Source organism: Acomys russatus, chromosome 25, assembly GCF_903995435.1.
Source record: "Acomys russatus chromosome 25, mAcoRus1.1, whole genome shotgun sequence".
In the NCBI taxonomy this organism is placed as follows: Eukaryota; Metazoa; Chordata; class Mammalia; order Rodentia; family Muridae; genus Acomys; species Acomys russatus.
In genome coordinates this window covers 1,906,561-1,925,041 of record NC_067161.1, presented here as the reverse complement: position 1 = coordinate 1,925,041, position 18,481 = coordinate 1,906,561, and positions in this window count along the sequence as shown.

Below are 18,481 nucleotides of genomic sequence, written 5' to 3'. Positions count from 1 at the left end.
GAACAAAGCGACAGCCTACAGACTGGGAAAAAATCTTCACCAACCCTATATCTGACAAAGGTCTAATATCCAAAATATAGAAAGCCTTCATTTTAAAAAAATACCAATAAGTGTTCAGTGTGAAACATTAAGGTGGAGTGAATTTACTAGTCAGGTTGTTTTTTTCTCTCAGAACTCACGTGGTCCTTGCTTCTTTTCCAGCTTGGCTTATAGTGAGAACACATTTGGTGTAAGAAGTAATGGCACAGCTGGGCATGGTGGTGCATACCTGTAACCACAGCACTCGGGGAAACAGAGGCAAGTGAATCTTTGTGAGTTCTAGCTAGCCTGGTCTACAAAGTCCAGGGTAGTGGAGAAACACTGTCTCAGGAAAAAAAAATAGAAGAAGAAGGAGAAGAAGGAAGAGGAGGAGCAGAAGCAATGGCACAAAGATGAACATCCATTGAAAACCTTTGCTCTTCCTTCCTTGCTGTATACACACATCCATTCATTCATACCATGAACGTATGCATCCCTACAAGCACACACAGATGACTTAGGTGAACAGCCATTGGTAACACTCACTAAAAACACTCAAGCACCAACACAAACTTAAGTCCAGTCTTCAGTGCATGCACAGATATCATATGCATGTGTTGTGACGAACACATGCACGAGATTCTGACATTCAGAGCACAGTAGTAATAATACATACGCGGATTAGTCATCCAGGAACTCACACACTCACAAACACACAAAGTGAAATAGGAAACCATCTGTATGCACATAAGTCAGCTATAAGTAACAATTTACACAGGTCAATGTATAAACCCTGAGATGTACATTCATGAAAGGACATGAAACAACCCAAATACACACCACAGTATTGCAGAGGCAACTATGGGTGGATGTGTGAACATATATTCATATACATAAGAAATCGGAAACACCCACACAACACATACCCTCTCACACAGAGCATTCACACACATAAACACGCTGGGCGGGTAAGGACGGGTTTATGTCATCCCCTTAATTAGTATGTCCAAAAAAAAAAAAAAATGTTTAGTAAAAGGGTTGGTGCTGTATTTACTTCTGCTTTGTGTCTTTCTGACGTGAATCAGAAAATCAACTGTAGTGGAATAAGTGAAGCAGTCAGGACAATAAGATGCAGACTGTTCAGAATGAAACCAGAGAGTGTGAGTTCAAGCTCCACGGGGGGGCTGGCTTTGTGCTCTTGAAATTCATGAACTCCTCACAGAAGGGGTCTCCCAGGCTGCTCTTCAGAATCCCTGAGCCCATATTAATGGTATCCTTCCATTTTTGATTCCTTTGGCTCTGGGGTTAGGAAACCTTTCTATGCTTAGGTCTCAGTGAAGGTACGAAGAGCAGGTGCCCTGACGCTGCCTCTTAGGCAGCATCCACTAAGCTGCAGTCACCAATAGGTGCACATACATAAGGTGCCTGGCACTGCAGCAAGTGCTTTTGCTGCCTTCACTCGGTTTATCCTTTGCAACAACCCAAAGAGATAAGCCTATTACCACTGCCAATTTGCAGACAGATAAAGTAAGGATAAAATCAGTAATAAGTCGCTCAGGGTCATGATTGATGTGCCGATATCGGAATCTAGCTTAGCTTCCGAAAGCCAGGCTCAGAGGGTGGCAGAGGCTGGAGGGTTTTAAAATAACAAGTTATTTTTAAGCCTTGTGTTTTTAACAGTCTGTTTTGATTGAGCGTAACCAAGCCCACTTCACAAGGCCTGCCCAGCTCTCTTCTCTTCTGCCAGTTGGCCTTTGTCCCATGATAACAACTCACCACAGGAAGTGGACGTCTACAAAGGATCAAAAGGCAGCCATGTTGAGGTTATTGAGTACAGCAGTTCTAGGCCACAGCACTATTGATGCTCTAGGTCCTAATAATCCTATGTTGGAGAGCTGACTTAGACTTATAAGATGTTACTTTGCATCCCTAGCCTCAACACTTCAAGATGACGAACAACTGCATGCCTCCATCAGGTGTGTCAATCAAGGGTGTCACCAGATAGTGCTATTTGGCCCTAGGGAGACAAAATGATCCCGGCTTGTGAATCACTGGACTTCACCTTCTTAAACCTTGCAGGGTGTATTGCAGGGCACTTGCCTTCCCCAACAGCTCTATTCTTCCGAGATGGAAACTGAGGCACTGTATTTGTCACTTTGCTCATTGTATGACAAAATGCCTGAGAAGCAGCAGCTCAAGAGAGAAAGGGTGTATTTTGGCTTATGGTTTGAGAGAATAACGTCAGGCATTGTAGAGAAGGCATGGTCACTGGGGCAGGTCACATTATACCCACACTCAGAGAGCAGAGAGGATAGGAAGGAGGACCAGGCATGCCATCAGGAGTAACTTACTTTCTTTAGTAAAGCTCCACCTCCCATGGGTTCCACAGCCTTCCCAAGCAGCATCTCCGCCATCCAGGGACCCAGCATTCAAATCCATGAGCCCATGGGAGACTTTTCACATTCAAACAGCAATCACTGAGAGAACAGACTACCTGCCTCAAGTTCATATATATGCGTGTGAAATGGTGCAAGTGGATTTGAAAGCAAATAATTCCCTGTGTCCCTACGGTTGAGAATTAACTGCCATTTCCCTGTAAATCACCACCAAACTGTCACCTTACAGCTGAGCACAGTTTACATCATTACAAGGACAATGGGTAGGAATAGAGCTCTCGGAGTTCAAGCCTGATGTTGACCTTCACCTCTTTGTGATACAAAATGAATGAGCCCAGATTGTTAGAGATTAAAAGTAAATTCTGCTAAAACAAAATGTGTTCTGGGTCCTCTAAACTGGTGCAAGATCAAAGCGTCAAGTGTTTCAGTGCAGCACACTCTATTCTGGGAAGGTGATAAGGAAAAAACAGGGAAAAAAATGCAATTGGGATCCTCCCTGTTCCTCCGGGGAAGCAAGCCCAGTTTGAGCTGAGTATTGCCCTCTTGTGTCATGCTTAGCCTGGTTGACATCTGGGGACAGAGAGAGGGGGTGCTCCCGATGGCTTGAACAAATCTCCATACTCCTGGAAGTCACTGTGATTTTTTTAGCCAGGAGATAGGATTTGACCAATAAGGTAAGCTGTTCGTCTGCTAGAGAGCAAAGACCTATTTTGCCCCACAGAGAGCCTGAGAACAAGGAAGCGTAGAGCTACAACTCTCAGCAGCCATTTGGACTAATAAAGATGGGTCATAGAATGTGTAAGACAGGAGGAAGACGCCGTTCCACTGGAGGAGCCCAGACCTTCCCAAGGGAGAATCAGCTTTACTCAATACGCATGATCCCCAACCTAAAACGGCCTGACTTATTTTTTTTCCAACTTTTCAAGGCTGTAAAACTGAAACACACCCAATGAAAATACTGCGTCAGATTTTGAATCTCAGCTTTAGTTCTTCCCTCTAAGCTAGTGTTGTGCAGAATGAGACTCTCACAGTTGGGAGTGGCAAGATGAACTTCCAGTCCCTGGTACAACTGCGTTAACCTTGCTGTGTTTGGTAGATGATGAGGCAGTAATGCTGTTTTGCCCTGTGATAGTTCTTCTTACTATGGGTTGGCTAGGACACTCCCCAGCTCAGACAGGAGAGAGTGTGTGAATCTCTTCTGTGGCTGAGAGTAACTTGAGTTGGATTTTCCAGTAAGTCAAGCTTCTGATATCAAAGCCATACTAGCTAAGAGCAGGGTTTATCACCGTATCCTAGGACTTTAGGAAAGAGTCAGTCGTGACTTCATAAACATGCTCATGGCAAAAACAGTATATGCATGATTCTCTTAGTCCTCAAACAATCCCAAATGTGCGTATGCCTGCTGCCATTTTACAGATGAGGAAACCAAGGAAGGAAACCTATCTAAAGCCTCACAGCATCAGCAGGGTTAATTGGAGTTGCCCACCACAGGAGACAGCTCCTCCCAGAGCCATAGGTTTCCAAATAAAAATCAAGCGATCCCAGGATCAGGTGTGCAGTATCTCACCCCGAACTGTTGGTGAGAGGTGTTCTGGAACCCCATAGAGAGCAGATGGTTGGCACTGTGCTTGATTGACCACCAGAACTTGGTAGTAAGATCCTGTTGCTGAAGGCACCACACACTGCAGTCATAGGAAGTGGAGAACTAAGGATGGCATTGTCCAGGAGGCTTCCTTCCCACTGTGGTGGCCGCTGTGGGTGGAGGCAGGCATCAACAGTCTCACCCAACTCTAAACAGGACACACCCAGGCATGCAACAGTGACACAAATATTATAGGGGAATCAAACTGCTTTGTAATTGGATTTGAAGCCTTTTCCGCAGGAGGGATTGTATGCCTGGTACCAGAAATCTGGCCAAAAATCCTAGGTTGAGGAATCCACAGACCCTATGCCTGAATCTACAATCATTATTTTGTTAAATGGATGTAGTACCAAACTGCCCTCTGACGTTTTATACCTATCCACAGATTAGTTAGCGCAGCCTGCAGACCTCATCAGAGAAGCAACTAGTCAAAGTGAGGAGGGCAACTGTCTGCTCAGCTCTAAGTGGAGCATTTATTCCTCCCTATCCGGAATAGAAGCACGATGTGGCATGCATCTCCAGTTCTATGAGCATAACTAATTTCCCACACATTCTGTAGCAGAGTCAATGAATAGAGCAATGGCCTCTGTGAATATGCAAATGATTCGTGGTTTATTGGTTCCTTCAAGTATCCTGCTTAATAAATTCGTGGGAAAAAATAATAGCATCTTTGTTACAGAATTTTACATTTTCTTTATTTTTAATGCTTGAGAGTCTCACGCGTGCACTGCATCTGAATCTCTCTTCTTTTCCTCCTTCTTACAACTCCTCCCGTGTCCCTATACTCCATTCCAAAGTCATGACCTCTTAATTATTATTGTTTTACACACACACACACACACACACACACACACACACACACACACACACACACACACACACAGAGCCTACTGAGCCCGTTTAATGTTGTGCATATATAAATGTTTTCAGTGCTGGCCACTTGGGATTGGACTGTCTATGTGGGAGCTCATCCCTGGAGAAAACTGATTCTCCCTCTCTTAGAAGCCATGAACTGTAACATTCCATCTAAGGGTGAGACCTCGGCTTGAAGCCAAGATCTGAAACCGCCAAGGTGGGTGGAAAAGAAACGTTGCTACAGGTTTTTGGAGTTCAAAAGAGCTTCCTCGTTCCACAGAACAGAGGCTACTGTTACCAAGGATGTTTCAAAACCTCCATTGCTAGTACATTAGAGCTTGTTTAATTCAATATCACTGTTGAGGTTCAAGGTAGAAAAATGGATTAAAGCAAATTTAATTGTCCACCAGGAAGAGGCACATGTTCTACATCTGAAGTCACATGTCCCCATGATCCCAAACAATATGCCAAATAAGCTACTGGGAGTAAACAGCAACTGCAGCCTTGCATCCACAGATTACACAGAGCACATTGCTTGGCTGCTTGTCATCTGTCTGTCTGTCTGCCTGTCTATTTGTTTGTTTTTTGAAACAGTGTCTTGATATCTAGCCCAGGCTGCCTTTGGGCAAATAAAAATCCCTTTGTATTGTGATAAGAATGAAATGAGCAAGTAACAAATTTTCAATGCTATCCTACTCTTGCCTTTAATAATCACTTGTTGAGTTTTAGTAATTATTACCTCTAGCATATTCTACCTGAACAAACGCTTTGTTTGTATTGCAACCTTAGCACTTGGTCTGGGTTTAAGAACATTACTACTCTCTCTTCAGCATAGACTGTCTTTGATGAGGATGCTATCATCTTCATTAAAATATTGATGAAATATTGACTGTTTTTACCTAAGTCCAACAAAGTTTGGTAAGTCTTATACGCTAACAAAGGGTTCACAAGGCTCTTGGTAGTTAATATTGCCAACTTGACAGGCTGAGGTCACCTAGGAAATAAGCCCATTGACATGTCTGTGAGGGGTTTTCTGGACTGGGCTGAGATAGGAAGACTCAGACTAATGTAAGCAGAACCATGCCACAGCTGGAGTCCTGGACGGAATGGAAAGGAAAGGTTGGCTAAGAACCGGCACCCACCTCTCTTCTCCTCACTGTATAAAGTGACCAGCGTACTCGCTGTAGGGAGAAGATGGTTGCTTGAGCAAATGCTCTTGACTTTATCATGGCCATGTCAATGTCCCCAGTACCTGAGACACTTGAGAATGGCAAAGTCGTCCCATGGCCCATGTGTAGAAGTCAGTATTGCAGAAAGTGTCACCTATAGCTTCCTCCTTTGGGATATTTGCGAACAGGCCCCCTACAAAGAACCCCTTCCAAGAGTGGCTAATAAGAGTAGAAAATAAACTTTCTTTCTTGTTCAGCTGTGTGCAATAAGCCTCTTTGGCTCATACATAAGCTGCTTCGAGCATGTCTCCATCAGAGCACACAGCCCACCCAACCCCAAATTTTCTACATGTCTGTCTGTCATTTCTTCACTCCCCTCCCATGCTGTTTGACCAGTCTCTAAGTCATGGCGGTCACAGAACCTCACACTCATGCTGTCCTGTTTCCCCAGGACAAGACTATGGCCAGAATAAGCTCTTCCTCCTCCATTAGATTGTTTTTGTCACAAATTTGTCACAACAAATATGTGACAGAACCCTAACTAATGGAATGACTGGATGAGAATAAACAATCCTAAATGAACAAAAAGTCTAAAGTGCGCAAGAAAATTATGGTCAGGGATCACAAGCTACTTGGAAGGCTGAGGCAGGATTGCAAGTTCCACACCAGCCTGGACAAAAAGAGACTTCAAGGACATGGTTAAGTCATTTCTCCAAAATTAAAATTAAAAGTACAAAAAGGGCTCAGTGGCACAGTGCATGCCTGGCATGTGTGAAGCCCTGAATTCAATCCACAGTACTGCAGGGAAAAATGAGCATGAGTGAGAATATATTATCTTATACGACAGCTGTCTGCAAATATCCAAGAGATCTGTGGATAGATACTTTTAATTGTCATTGTGGCTCAGTGGAAGATTGTTTGGGGGGGGGAGCGGTGGCGGCAGTGAGGGGCTGTCTACCTTAGGTTGCCTACGGGCTGTGAATGGGGATTCTCCTGATCAGTGGGAAGACCTGTCTACTCTAGGCGGCACTGTTTCCTGAGCAGAAGATCCTTGGTGTGTAAGAATGAATAAACAGACTTGTGCATTAGCTGGTGTGATGGTAAACATTATATTTAGAAGATAATTTTACTGTGCTGGGCTTGTAAAATAAAAAAAAAAAATGTTTTTAACCTGTGTAAGCCACGAAGACATTGCTCCTACCTTGTATGTCCCCTGTCAGCTAGCCTGAGATGGACCACTTCTTTCTGCAGATAGAGTTATTCTTTAAAAACTTGACTCCACTATTCTTACAAGGTAATGGGTCACAAGATTAGACAGATTAACAGCTAAATTCTGCTTTTGTATGAAACACTTGATTGGATAGATGAGGTGCCTGCTGGACATCTGTTACAAAATCAAGCCATACCCACACCCAGACACCAGACAAATATGAATTAATTTGGCTCCCCAAAATTATAACGTTGTGGGTTTCGCCTTTATACTCTTTTGGCTAACAATAGCCAGGGCCTTACCTAGAGAACTCTCTCTGGTTTGGTCCTGGTCAGTCTTACAAAAAGTCCCTAATTTACTAAAACCAAAACTAGAGTCAGACTGGTTCTGAGGGACCTCAGCCTCACAGCAGTATGCATGCATTAAACTACTGCTCTCTGTCTGCACTTCCCTAGGGATGGGACAGACCCATGGCTCTAAGTTCTGGCTGCCTTGACTTCCTCACAATGATGGACTGTAATAGGAGGTAAGCCAGCCCTTTCTCCTTCAAGTTGCTTTTCTCAGGGTATTTTATCTCAGCAACAGTAGGTAAAAATGAAACAGATGACCTGCATGGGGGAGTAGTGGGCCATGAAAAGTCTCAAGAAAGCACATCTTTGGATTGTAGCAGGGCAGCCCACTAGTGTGAAGTTTCATTGTTCTCTTTCTGTAGGTTGTATCCTGCATGCTACATAAATGGAGGGATGCCCGGGCTCGTTTGTATTTAGGAGAAAATTAACATTAATCATTTTCCTGCTCAGGATTCTGAGGGATGGGGTGGGTAAATGACCTATCTAGAGGCACACAACTTGTAGGCACCAGGGAAACCTCTGAACACAATCAGGCTCCAGAGTGCATATCTCAGCCAAGATGTCATCCCACTTGTCATTTAAGTGAGCACTGTGTTTGTCTCGGTACCCAGCTCTTCCTCAGTACTTGAAACAATGCCTGGCACATAGTAGGTATTCAAGAAATATTAGCAATGAATAAGTGAGCGCATATGTGCTCAACAGATCCTTCTCCCTTCCTCTCCCAACAGCTATAAGGAGCTGGTGAAACCATCTACAAGCCTCTTACTTTCTCCTTGAATCAGCACCGGGGACCATGGGCGCATGTAATTCATCCATGAAGATGAATTCAGATAATAAGATAAAAATACATCCCCATATGTCAGTGCAATGGATTTTTCTGGAAAGATTTTGGCTAGAATTTCATCTGAACTTAGAGCTCCTTGGGGACCACTAAGGAGGGCTCAGCCTCGTGATGAACAGCACATCTGAGAGCTGCATTTAAATGATGATTAGGAGAGACCCCCGGGAAAGCAGGCCCATAACAAGATTAATTTGGGGGTGAGGAGAGGCTGGGTATGAGAGTGTCCAGAAAAGGTGTCAGGCACTGTTGCCCCAATGAAAGGTGAATTTTGTGTTATTTATAGCCACTGCTCAGAAGGAGCAGGGCACGGGGCACCAGAGGACAGAACCATACAAGGTGCACTAATGGGACTTTGAGGATAATTTACAGCTCAAGTTCAAGGACTTTGCAATAACAGAGAGCCTTTCAAACTCCCAGCAACCTCTGCTGAGGGAGGAGGCCTCCAGCATCTGAGCAAGGCTGTCAGCCTGAGCCTGCACGTGATGTCTTCCTTCTAGAGTGCTCTCTTTTCAGCTGTTCCTTGCCTCTTACCCCTCCAGTCACAACCAGAGGAACCCCACTAAGGGTGACCCTGACATTGGGATAGCCCATTCAGTAGAGTGCTTGCTGTACAAACCTAGAGACCAGACTGCAGTCCTTTGAGCCCAGGAAGTCTGGTGTGATGGTTCACACTTGTAATCCCAGGGGTGAGGTGGGAGAGGCAGAAGATCCTTCCACATCGGCTGCTGCCAGCGTAGCTGACTCAGTGAGCTCCAGATCCCCATGGTGGAAAGAAAAGCCTATCTCAAAGAAAATGAGTCAATCAAACCAAAGTAGGCAATCCTGGGGAGTGATGCATGAGGTTGTCCTTTGACCTACACACGCACGCATGTGTGTGCACGCGCACACACACTGACTCAGACCATGAACCTTTTTCTATCAGAATCCTTCACATTTCACTCATGGTAAAGGGAAGTTTTGCCAGAGCCTGCAAAGTCCTTCCTGTCGGGGTCCTCACTACTTCATCAGCCTCGTTGCCTGTAACTGAGCCTCCTGCTCAAAGCTCTTCAGATGCAGCAGACACACCCTTCCTGCAGGACCCTATTTCTCACCCTTTGCTCTAGCTCCAACCTACTTATTTGATATGAGCTCTTAAATACAGACCGCCTTTCTTTCTTTCTTTCTTTCTTTTTAGCTTAACGTTTTTACTATGTTTTGTTAAAAGTACAAACGCACACACATACCTTGAGCGTACAAATAGATATATTATGTGAGAGGGCTGGGAGAAGAAATCAGACAGCCTTTCTCTCTCTCCTGCCTCACTTCCCTGGGGCTCTCTGGCCACCCCTGCCTTACTGTGTGGCCATTTCCTGTTATCCTCAATAAAGTGGCCACAGGATCTCAGTCAGCAAATCCCAAACCACTGTGTTTTAGCAAAATAGAGTATGGTTCTCTTCAACTCTCACCTTAGATCTTGTGTTTCTGTATAAAGATTCTTCATTTAATTTGTGTGGCTCATGGACTTTGGACCATGGCCTTTAGAACACACCCTGGGCAGCACATATTCATCCCAAAGGCACATCACAAGCTGCTGCTGCTGCTGCTGCTGCTGCTGCTGCTGCTGCTGCTGCTTCTCCAGATGGCTGGAGAGATAGCTCTGCATAGAACCTTTCAAGTTCAGTAACCATCACCCATGCCTGGTGGTTCACAGCTGCCTGCAACTTCAGCTCCAGGGGATCCAGCGCTGCCATCTGTGGACACCTGCATTCACCCTCACAAGCACACAGAGACACATACTTAAAAGGAAATAAAGACACTAGGTTTTCAGGACTGTGCTTCAGTGTAAATTTAAACGGAACCCACCAATAAAACATACACACACACATACAAATACACACACCTGAAGAACATAACTCTAAGCAGACTACATAGGGATGCCTGTTTAAAGCACTGTTGTCAGAGCATCAAGGTGGCATCAGATGGCTCAGCCTCAGTGGGAACCTGTGCATAAATGACCTACACATTTTCCAGTTTTATATGTGTCTGTAAAAGACTATCACAGCAAATACGATTATTCGCATTGATCTGAGGCATACAAGTAATTCAGCAAGTAGTTTTTCTAATATGAGACCTGGAAACAATGAGAATGGTATTATCAATTAAATTTCTTCCCCTAATATAATCTCCACAACTGTCCCTCTCTGTTCTATTCACTGTTGTGTCTTAACAACTAGAAAACGGTAGCTGCTTGGCAAATGTTGGTTGCAGAAGTGAGCCCGAACTGCATTAGGATAGACTCACCAGCAGATCCGTTTACGTCATCTATCGGCAGAGCTGCACATCGTTAGTGCAGGGGAGGGATAGAGAGGCCTGCCAACTGGTGCCCTCACACGGCAGATGCAAAGCAAAGCCCCAGAGGGGGATAGTAACTTGCGAAGATCACACAGCAAATGTGAAACAGAGAAAGTGTGAATTTCTGAAGCCTCTCAGCTTCCTTCCATTCCATTCTAGCACGAGCACCTTGCAGACTCGATCTTTGTTATTACTGGAAGGTCTTGGAGCATCTGGCTTGGTGCTCAGAACTAAGGGACTGTTCAACAAGTGCTGACAAGCTGGATTACAGGACAGGTGGGAGGTACTCCCAGAAGAGCACAAGGCAGATGTGCCCTCAGCTACAGTCAGTCACACAAACTGGAAAGACTGACTTGATCTTATGCAGTGGTTCTCACTAAAAAAAAAAAAGTTTATGGGGGGAAGAAAGTAGAGATCGGAAAAGACTTTACACACTCTAAGGTGTGAAGAGGTAAAGGCAGATTGGCTCTAAGGTAAATAAGAGAGAATTTATTGCCTCACCCAATAAAACACACCCTTTGTCCACACTGTACTTCAGGCATGGTTTCCCAAAGATCAAAAGGTCAAAACCGTCTTTAAGTTTGCAGCACTGAAGTTCCATTTCCCTGTAATTCTAGCAACTGTGTCTGCAGAGGTACAGAAAAGAGCCCAGTGCTTCAGATTTCCACCAAAAATCACTTGTTCTTGACCACGAATCCAGATATTTGTGATAATATCTGAAAACATCATCAGTACTTAGGGTTTATTTTCAGGAGGGGACAGGATATGGATCCTAGCTGAGTTTAATTTCTACTGTAGCACACACAAAGATGGGGCAGACACCTCCAGGGACTCTAAGGAAGAGAGTTTGAGAAAACGTCATCCTCTAAAGCAAAACGTGTTTCCCTATAAACATCTTTGTGTGGAGTCTCGTGGTAGTGAAAAACTCCTGATTCACACTTCAGACCCACGATAAAGTTCAACTACATCTCCCATGTCACAGACATGTGAAAGAGGGAAAAGAAGCTGAAGAAATGACAGCGCCGCCTACCTCTGACACACATGAAAGCATTGTTTTCATGGGCTTTCTCTTCTCTTCTCTCTCTCTCTCTCTCTCTCTCTCTCTCTCTCTCTCTCTCTCTCTCTTTCTCTCTCTCTCTTTCTCCCCCTTCCCCCCTCCCTCTAACCACCCCCCCCCAAAACATATAAGAGAATCCTACAGTTTTACAGGAGCTCTTCAACAGATAGCAGTTCCAGTTCCCAGGGAGTGACTTTGCATGTGTGTGTGTGTGTGTGTGTGTGTGTGTGTGTGCTTATGTGTGACGTTGCTATGTCTGCACTTGTGTCTGCTTGTGAAGTCCAGAAGACACCCTTGGGTATCGTTATTCAATGTTGTTTGCTTTGTTTTTTGAGTCAGGGTCTCTCATTCACCTAGAACTTTCTAGGTAGGATAAGCTGGCTGGTCTGAGAGTGCCAGGAATCCACACGTCTCCATGCACTCCCCAACACTGAAATTACAAGTGCTCATAATGGCCACCAAGCCCTGCTTTTTCTTACTCAGGTTCTGTGGAATTAAACCTTGTCTTCATGCTTGCAAAAGCAAGCACTGTAGTCACTGAGCTCAGAGGGAGTGTCTTCGTGTCAGTGGCCTTGCCTATCAGCCACCAGGCATTCCTTATAAAACGTGCAGGGTCTTAAACTGGGAGTGCCAAGTCTCACATGCACGATACAGGAGAGAGAATCCCCATGACTCTCTTCTTATGCTGTGGTCATGTTCCCCAACCCCCCCCCACTCCCTACCCCCCACTTCTGTGCTAAGTCTTCCAGGAAAGAAACCCCCCTGAGGAAGCTGCAAACCCCTCCCCTTGTTACACTAACAGGAGCCTGGGAGGGGAGGGCAGTGGCTCTTGGGGGTGGAGGATGGTGTGCAGAAGAACCACTTCTGTGTTTGTGCCGAAGTGTATGGAGTCTTCAGAACTCTATTTAAACTCAGATGCCAGCAATCCAGCAACGCATCAGTAAGGAGGTGTGGGGATCTGGGGTTGGGCGAAAGGACTACAGAAAAAGGACTGGCCCCACGAGCTCATTGTACAGTGAAGCTCAAGGCAAAGATAAGAGGAGCCTTCAGGGTCTAATGCAGTTTCTAGCTAATGCAATTTCTCTTGGCACAAGCCTTGAAATAGAGTAGATTCTAAGTGTCAAGTGACAGAGAAACACCATGGCAGTGAATGCGCTATTTATTGGTTGCAACTCAAATTAGCTCAAGGATGAAAAACCTGCAAAAGACAGATGCACTGGCTGCTGGCTCTGGTTTGCTTTTCTGCAGTAGTGGATCCAGGGGGGGTTGTGAGGTGCTGTCTCTGGTTCTCTTTAATTTTTCTGAAGGGGTGGTCTCCATCTTCCACAGCCTTGATCCCAGGAAAGGGAAATACTGTCATCCCTTCCACACTGAACCCAGAACTGCACAGAGAGTTCACTCATTGACCTGGCTTGGGTAGGTCTCCAATTTCTAGTATACATGGTCTGAGCCAAAGACATTGATTCCATGATTGACAGGTCTTCGAGTGTGCATGCACCTCAATGTTAAGTTGTCCAATAGCAGACAGAAATATGATGCAAAGTGAACTAAAATTGATTCACTCTTTTTCTGAAGTTCAAGCTCAATTGCTTGTCTTGTGTTTTATCTAGTGTCTTAAAATGGAGGCCAGATGAGAGTTCTGGAATTTGAAACTTGTCAAGCTCACTTGCTGGGGAAGAGGATGGCTAAATGGATGGACGAAATTTCCCTTTGGCTCAGTTTCTCGGTGGTAACATGCTCCCCAGTTCTGGAAGAACTCAAAACTTGTTGGAGAAACTGACGAGAAACAGAACTGTAAGCCAATATAAACCTTCCCTAAGGTACTGGGAAGATAGCTCAGTGGGCACGCTGTCGTGCAAGCAAGAGAGCCTGGGTTCAAATCCCCAGTACCTTCTTAAAAAGTGAGGCATAGTACTGTAGGTCTATTGCTCCACATCTGGAGCAGAGACAAGGAGATCCCTAAAGCCCACTGGGCCAACCAGTCTAGCCAATCAGTGAGCTCCAGGTTCAGTGAGAGGCTCTGACTCAAAATCTAAAGTGAAAAGTAACTGAGTAAGACACTTGATATTGACCTCTGTCCTCCATACAGAGGTACACAACCTTGCACACACATACACATACACACAGCCACATACATATACATACTGCATGCAAAAATACACACATATACCATAATACAACTAATGAACAAATGCATGAATACATAGATAGATAGATAGATAGATAGATAGATAGATAGATAGATAGATAGATAAAGCTTCCCCACTAATAGTTCTTAGATCTGGAAGAAGAGAAGTTGTGTGGCCAAATGAGTTTAGGAAGGTCTGGGATCTCTGCTATAGAGCTCCACCTACTTCAGTTGCCCAGGAAAGAGAGGGAGGGTGTGTGAACTTCTTCAAATACTTCATATCATAAGAAGCTTTTAACTAGGACAGATTCAGGACCTTGCATTCTGTGGAAACCACAGTGCAGTGGTAAGTTGCAGCTGTATTATTGAATAGAGTCCCACACTTGTTCCTCCAGAGTGTACCGTGGTATCACTGAAGAATGAAACTCCAGAAAACCCTGATTATGTCTCACTGTATCTAAAGCAAAGAGGCAGCGGATGTGATGCTGTCCAAACATGCCCAGCCCCCAGAACTGGGGTACTGAATTCTGATCCAAGCAAGCTGCAGTGCCTCTGCAAGTCTTCCTGCCACCTTCCAGCTGCATGCCCTGGCTTTTACGTTATATCTCCCAGCATGCACTAGGACATGAAATACAGAGAGAGATGAGCAGAGCTTGAATTTCTATGGTGCCTGGATATCCTGTTCTATTACTGTCAGTTCATGAAAATTAAGAACAGAGAAAAACTGACGAGAAAAAGAGCACTTTTATCAACGAAGATATAGTGTGGGAAAATGATTTGACGGGCTGGGAAAAGGCCTCATTAATCTTGACCTCTAGGCACAAGCTGGGCACTGCTAATCCCTTTCCATCCACTTCTTCAGTGGCTATCCCACAACAGCCCTGTCTCAGTCATTCAACAGAGAGATCATCTTAATCATACTCTGGGAAAGGAGTGTTCCATGTGTGATTTCTGCCCTCTACAGTGGTCTGCCTCATCGTTTTCTCAGCTACTTCATATGCTGCCTTCCCGTGCTGCTCCTCGCTTGGTTTATGAGTGCTTGTCCAAGTCTGCCCTCTGCCAAGCTTCCTCTAATGAGCAGCGCCAGGAAAGCTCCTGTTCCCTTTGTGTTCCTGACCATCCTCCACCTTATGTTTGATCTCAACATCTCATTGAAAATTGGATATTGGTAGTTGCCTGTGACGATAATGAACCATTCATGTCTCAATTTGAAAAGGCATTTGAGACACCTGTTTTCATTAGTAATTATAGATAATTGCTATGGTGGAGAGTTTTTTCTTTAATTATTGCACAGAAAAAGGTCTTTAAGAAATGGAACAATTAATTTCCTGAAACCTTACTGAGAGCAAATTACGCCGTTAGCCCTCACTTTGTGAAGTATTTGCAGGCAATAGAGCTTGGCTTCTTGCACCAGGAAGAAGTAAATCATGTTTTAGAACTAGCCTCCTGGCGTCTCCCAGCCATAGCTAAGTATTTTTTCATGTCTTCTTCAGCGTTCAGTCATCCCTTCTGTTACTGGATGACTGCATCAGCTGCCCTGTTAAATGCCAGGATTGCATTGTATTCATTTTATTTTATTGTTCATCACTTTATTCATTCACTTGTTCATTCGATGATTACATAATCACGGTGTACATGGCACTGGATATTTGAAACACATGGTAGTTATGCAGCCACAGTAGACAACGCAGGTCTGCTCTACTAAAGAAGTGTTCCTGTTCTCTAGCCTGCTTCCCACATCTGAGTTTGCCTAAATTGTATGAGTCAGAAGCAATCCAAATATTTATCAAAAGTAAGAAACTGCTAAATGAATCGTAATAATCTGTAATCATTAATAAATGTATTTCTCAAAAAAAAGATACAAGGAAGTGATTTTTGATACATCGAAAGGCGTTAAAAAAAACCTATTGAACAATTTCAATTCTGCAAAATAAAAGAAACTGGAAGAAAGACCAGGGAGATGGCTCAGTGAGTAAGTGCATATGCTGTGCAAGTGTGAGGACCTGAGTTCAAATCCCCAGCACGCTCATAGGAAGTTGGCATGGCTATGCACTCCAGCCTCAGGGGTCAGAGATAGGATACCGAGAACTCACTGTCCTGCTAGCCTACTTGAGAAGGAGAACTGCCAGTTCAGTGAGAGACCCTGTCTCAAGGAAATAAGGTAGACACACACAGGAAGGTAAGAGACTATAAGTGGAGAAGGGGGACGGCAGCAACCACCTTCCCATTAGCAAGCCCATATCTAGATACTTGAAATCAAGATCTTGATGAGTGCCTGTGATTCAGAGCTTTGGAGGCTGAGGCAAAAGGTTCTCAAGGCTGCCTGGGAAGCACAGCAAAACTGTCTCAAATAAAGAAAAGTAGCATAAAAGATTTAGAAGAGATATCAACATTTGGTGTTAATTTCATCAAAATGTGGGAAGTGAGAAGAATGGAGTAATCTGAATCTCCTTCATCCTGGAAAGTGACCACAGCCTCCAGGAGGAGGGGCACACAGCATGGATTAGTGCTGCAGAGGTGACATAGGTGGAATAGGCCCATCACAGGGTGACAACTACTGCATAGTCTCAGTTACTCACAGTGTATAAACTAGTCAGGTTCTCAGAGCCAAAGAGTAGAAAGATGGTTACCAAGGGTCTTAGCGGAGGAGAAATAGTAATTAAGAAATTAAGAAATAGTAATTAAGTAATTAATATGAATTTTTAATAAAGATAACAACACTCCAGAGTTCTGCTATATGAAACTGTACCATGGTCAAAAATAATAATAAACACCTTTTGTTAAGAAAGGAGTATTTTACTAAGAATTATTACTACAATAAAAGAAGATATAAGCCAAAATTAAAGCTGTGAGTATATCCAGCAACTACTGCTAAGGCAGCAGTTGCATTTGGGGTTCTCTGGGGTACACTTTCCTGTACTTCTTAATTCCATACAATAAACAGGCATTGCTTGTACAACTGGGTAGAGAGGTTGAGGGGTAGAGAGTGAGGAGGAGTGTAGAAGTTAGGGCCACAGGTCTGGGGTGAGGACATCATGGTAAGAGCATCCGGTATGCAAAACCAGGCATGGCCACACATGCCTGTATCCCTCAGCACTGGAGAAGGGAGACGGTGGGTGAAGCAAGCTCACTGGCTAGCCAGGCTAGCCCACCCGTGAGCTTCTGGTTCAGTGAGAAACCTTGCTTCAAGGGGATAAGCAGAGACTCAGCGTTGTAAGATACAGAGCTAAGCTTCCAGATGATAAGATGCCGAGAGATAACAGTACAGTTCCCCAGGACCCAGAGCTGGAGACAACAGGAAGTCAGGTCCTTCCACATCTTTCAGTGGAATCTCGTTACAGAGCCTCAGCCTGGAATTCTTTTGTGCCATGCTCCAAGCACACACTTCTCAAGAGATTCATCCTCAGATGGATCCAGGCACTGGACTGATCAGATTACCTGCATGATTGTAATGCGTAGTCACCAGGACTGATTCTCAACCTGGCTGTGCATCAAAATTACCCGGGAGATCTTCCTGGTGCCACCCGAACAGTCTGTTTTTATTTATCTAAGTGCAGTTTGGTTTCCTGAGTTTTTAAAAAAGCTCCCCAGATTATTCTAGAAAGCAAACGATTAGGGGGATTGTCTCTCTTTATCCTTGTGCAGAAGTGGCTCAGGGGCCAGCAGCGTTGGTACCACCTGGAGCTTGCAGGCCATGCAGACTCAGCCCCCTCCTCCGATGCTCTACTGTGCAATCTCTGTATTAGCACACTTGGGTAGCATATGTGTGAAGTAAACAATTTACATCATCCCAGACAATAAACTTGGGATCTCCAGCACTCTTTTCAGTCAGAGTCCACACCCTTTCATCTCTAGGGCACCTCCATCATCTTGAGGAGAAGGAAACCTAACTTGAGTTTCACAGACGACAAAATAAGACTTTGTTCTCACCAATGAAAATCCAGACTTTTAGCCACCTCCCCCAAACCCACCCAGCAGGCATGCGTCTGCTCCTAAAAGCTGCAGGAGTCTATTGGGATGGGCAGAACAGACCCAGAAGAGGACATTTCACCACAGATCAACTTCAAAAGCTCCCTCCTGCTCCAGCTCAGACTTCCTTACAATAAACCAGCAGCTGCTAACGTATCTGCACTTCAGGGTCATGGAAGTCAGCCAGCGTGCATGTAGTCTCAAGGAACTAGAATAATCAGCCCCTTTGCTCTTGACATTCAGGGCTGCCACACTCTGAAGGTGCAGTTCCTATCTCCAGCATCCTCATGAGGGATTCAGGTCACACCAAACACCCTGAACCTCCTGCATTAGAACAGGATCAAAGGGAGGAAATGGCACGTCTTCAAGAGCCCAGTGTGCACTGTGATTACTTGCTAAGACTAAATTTTCTTCTGTGTTTGCAGCATCTCTGGAGAGGAATTCCTAAATACCATTTGTGTCATTAGCCTTGGGTCAAAGCAGTTCTGAGCCTGCCCTGAGGTAGGAGATAGGCA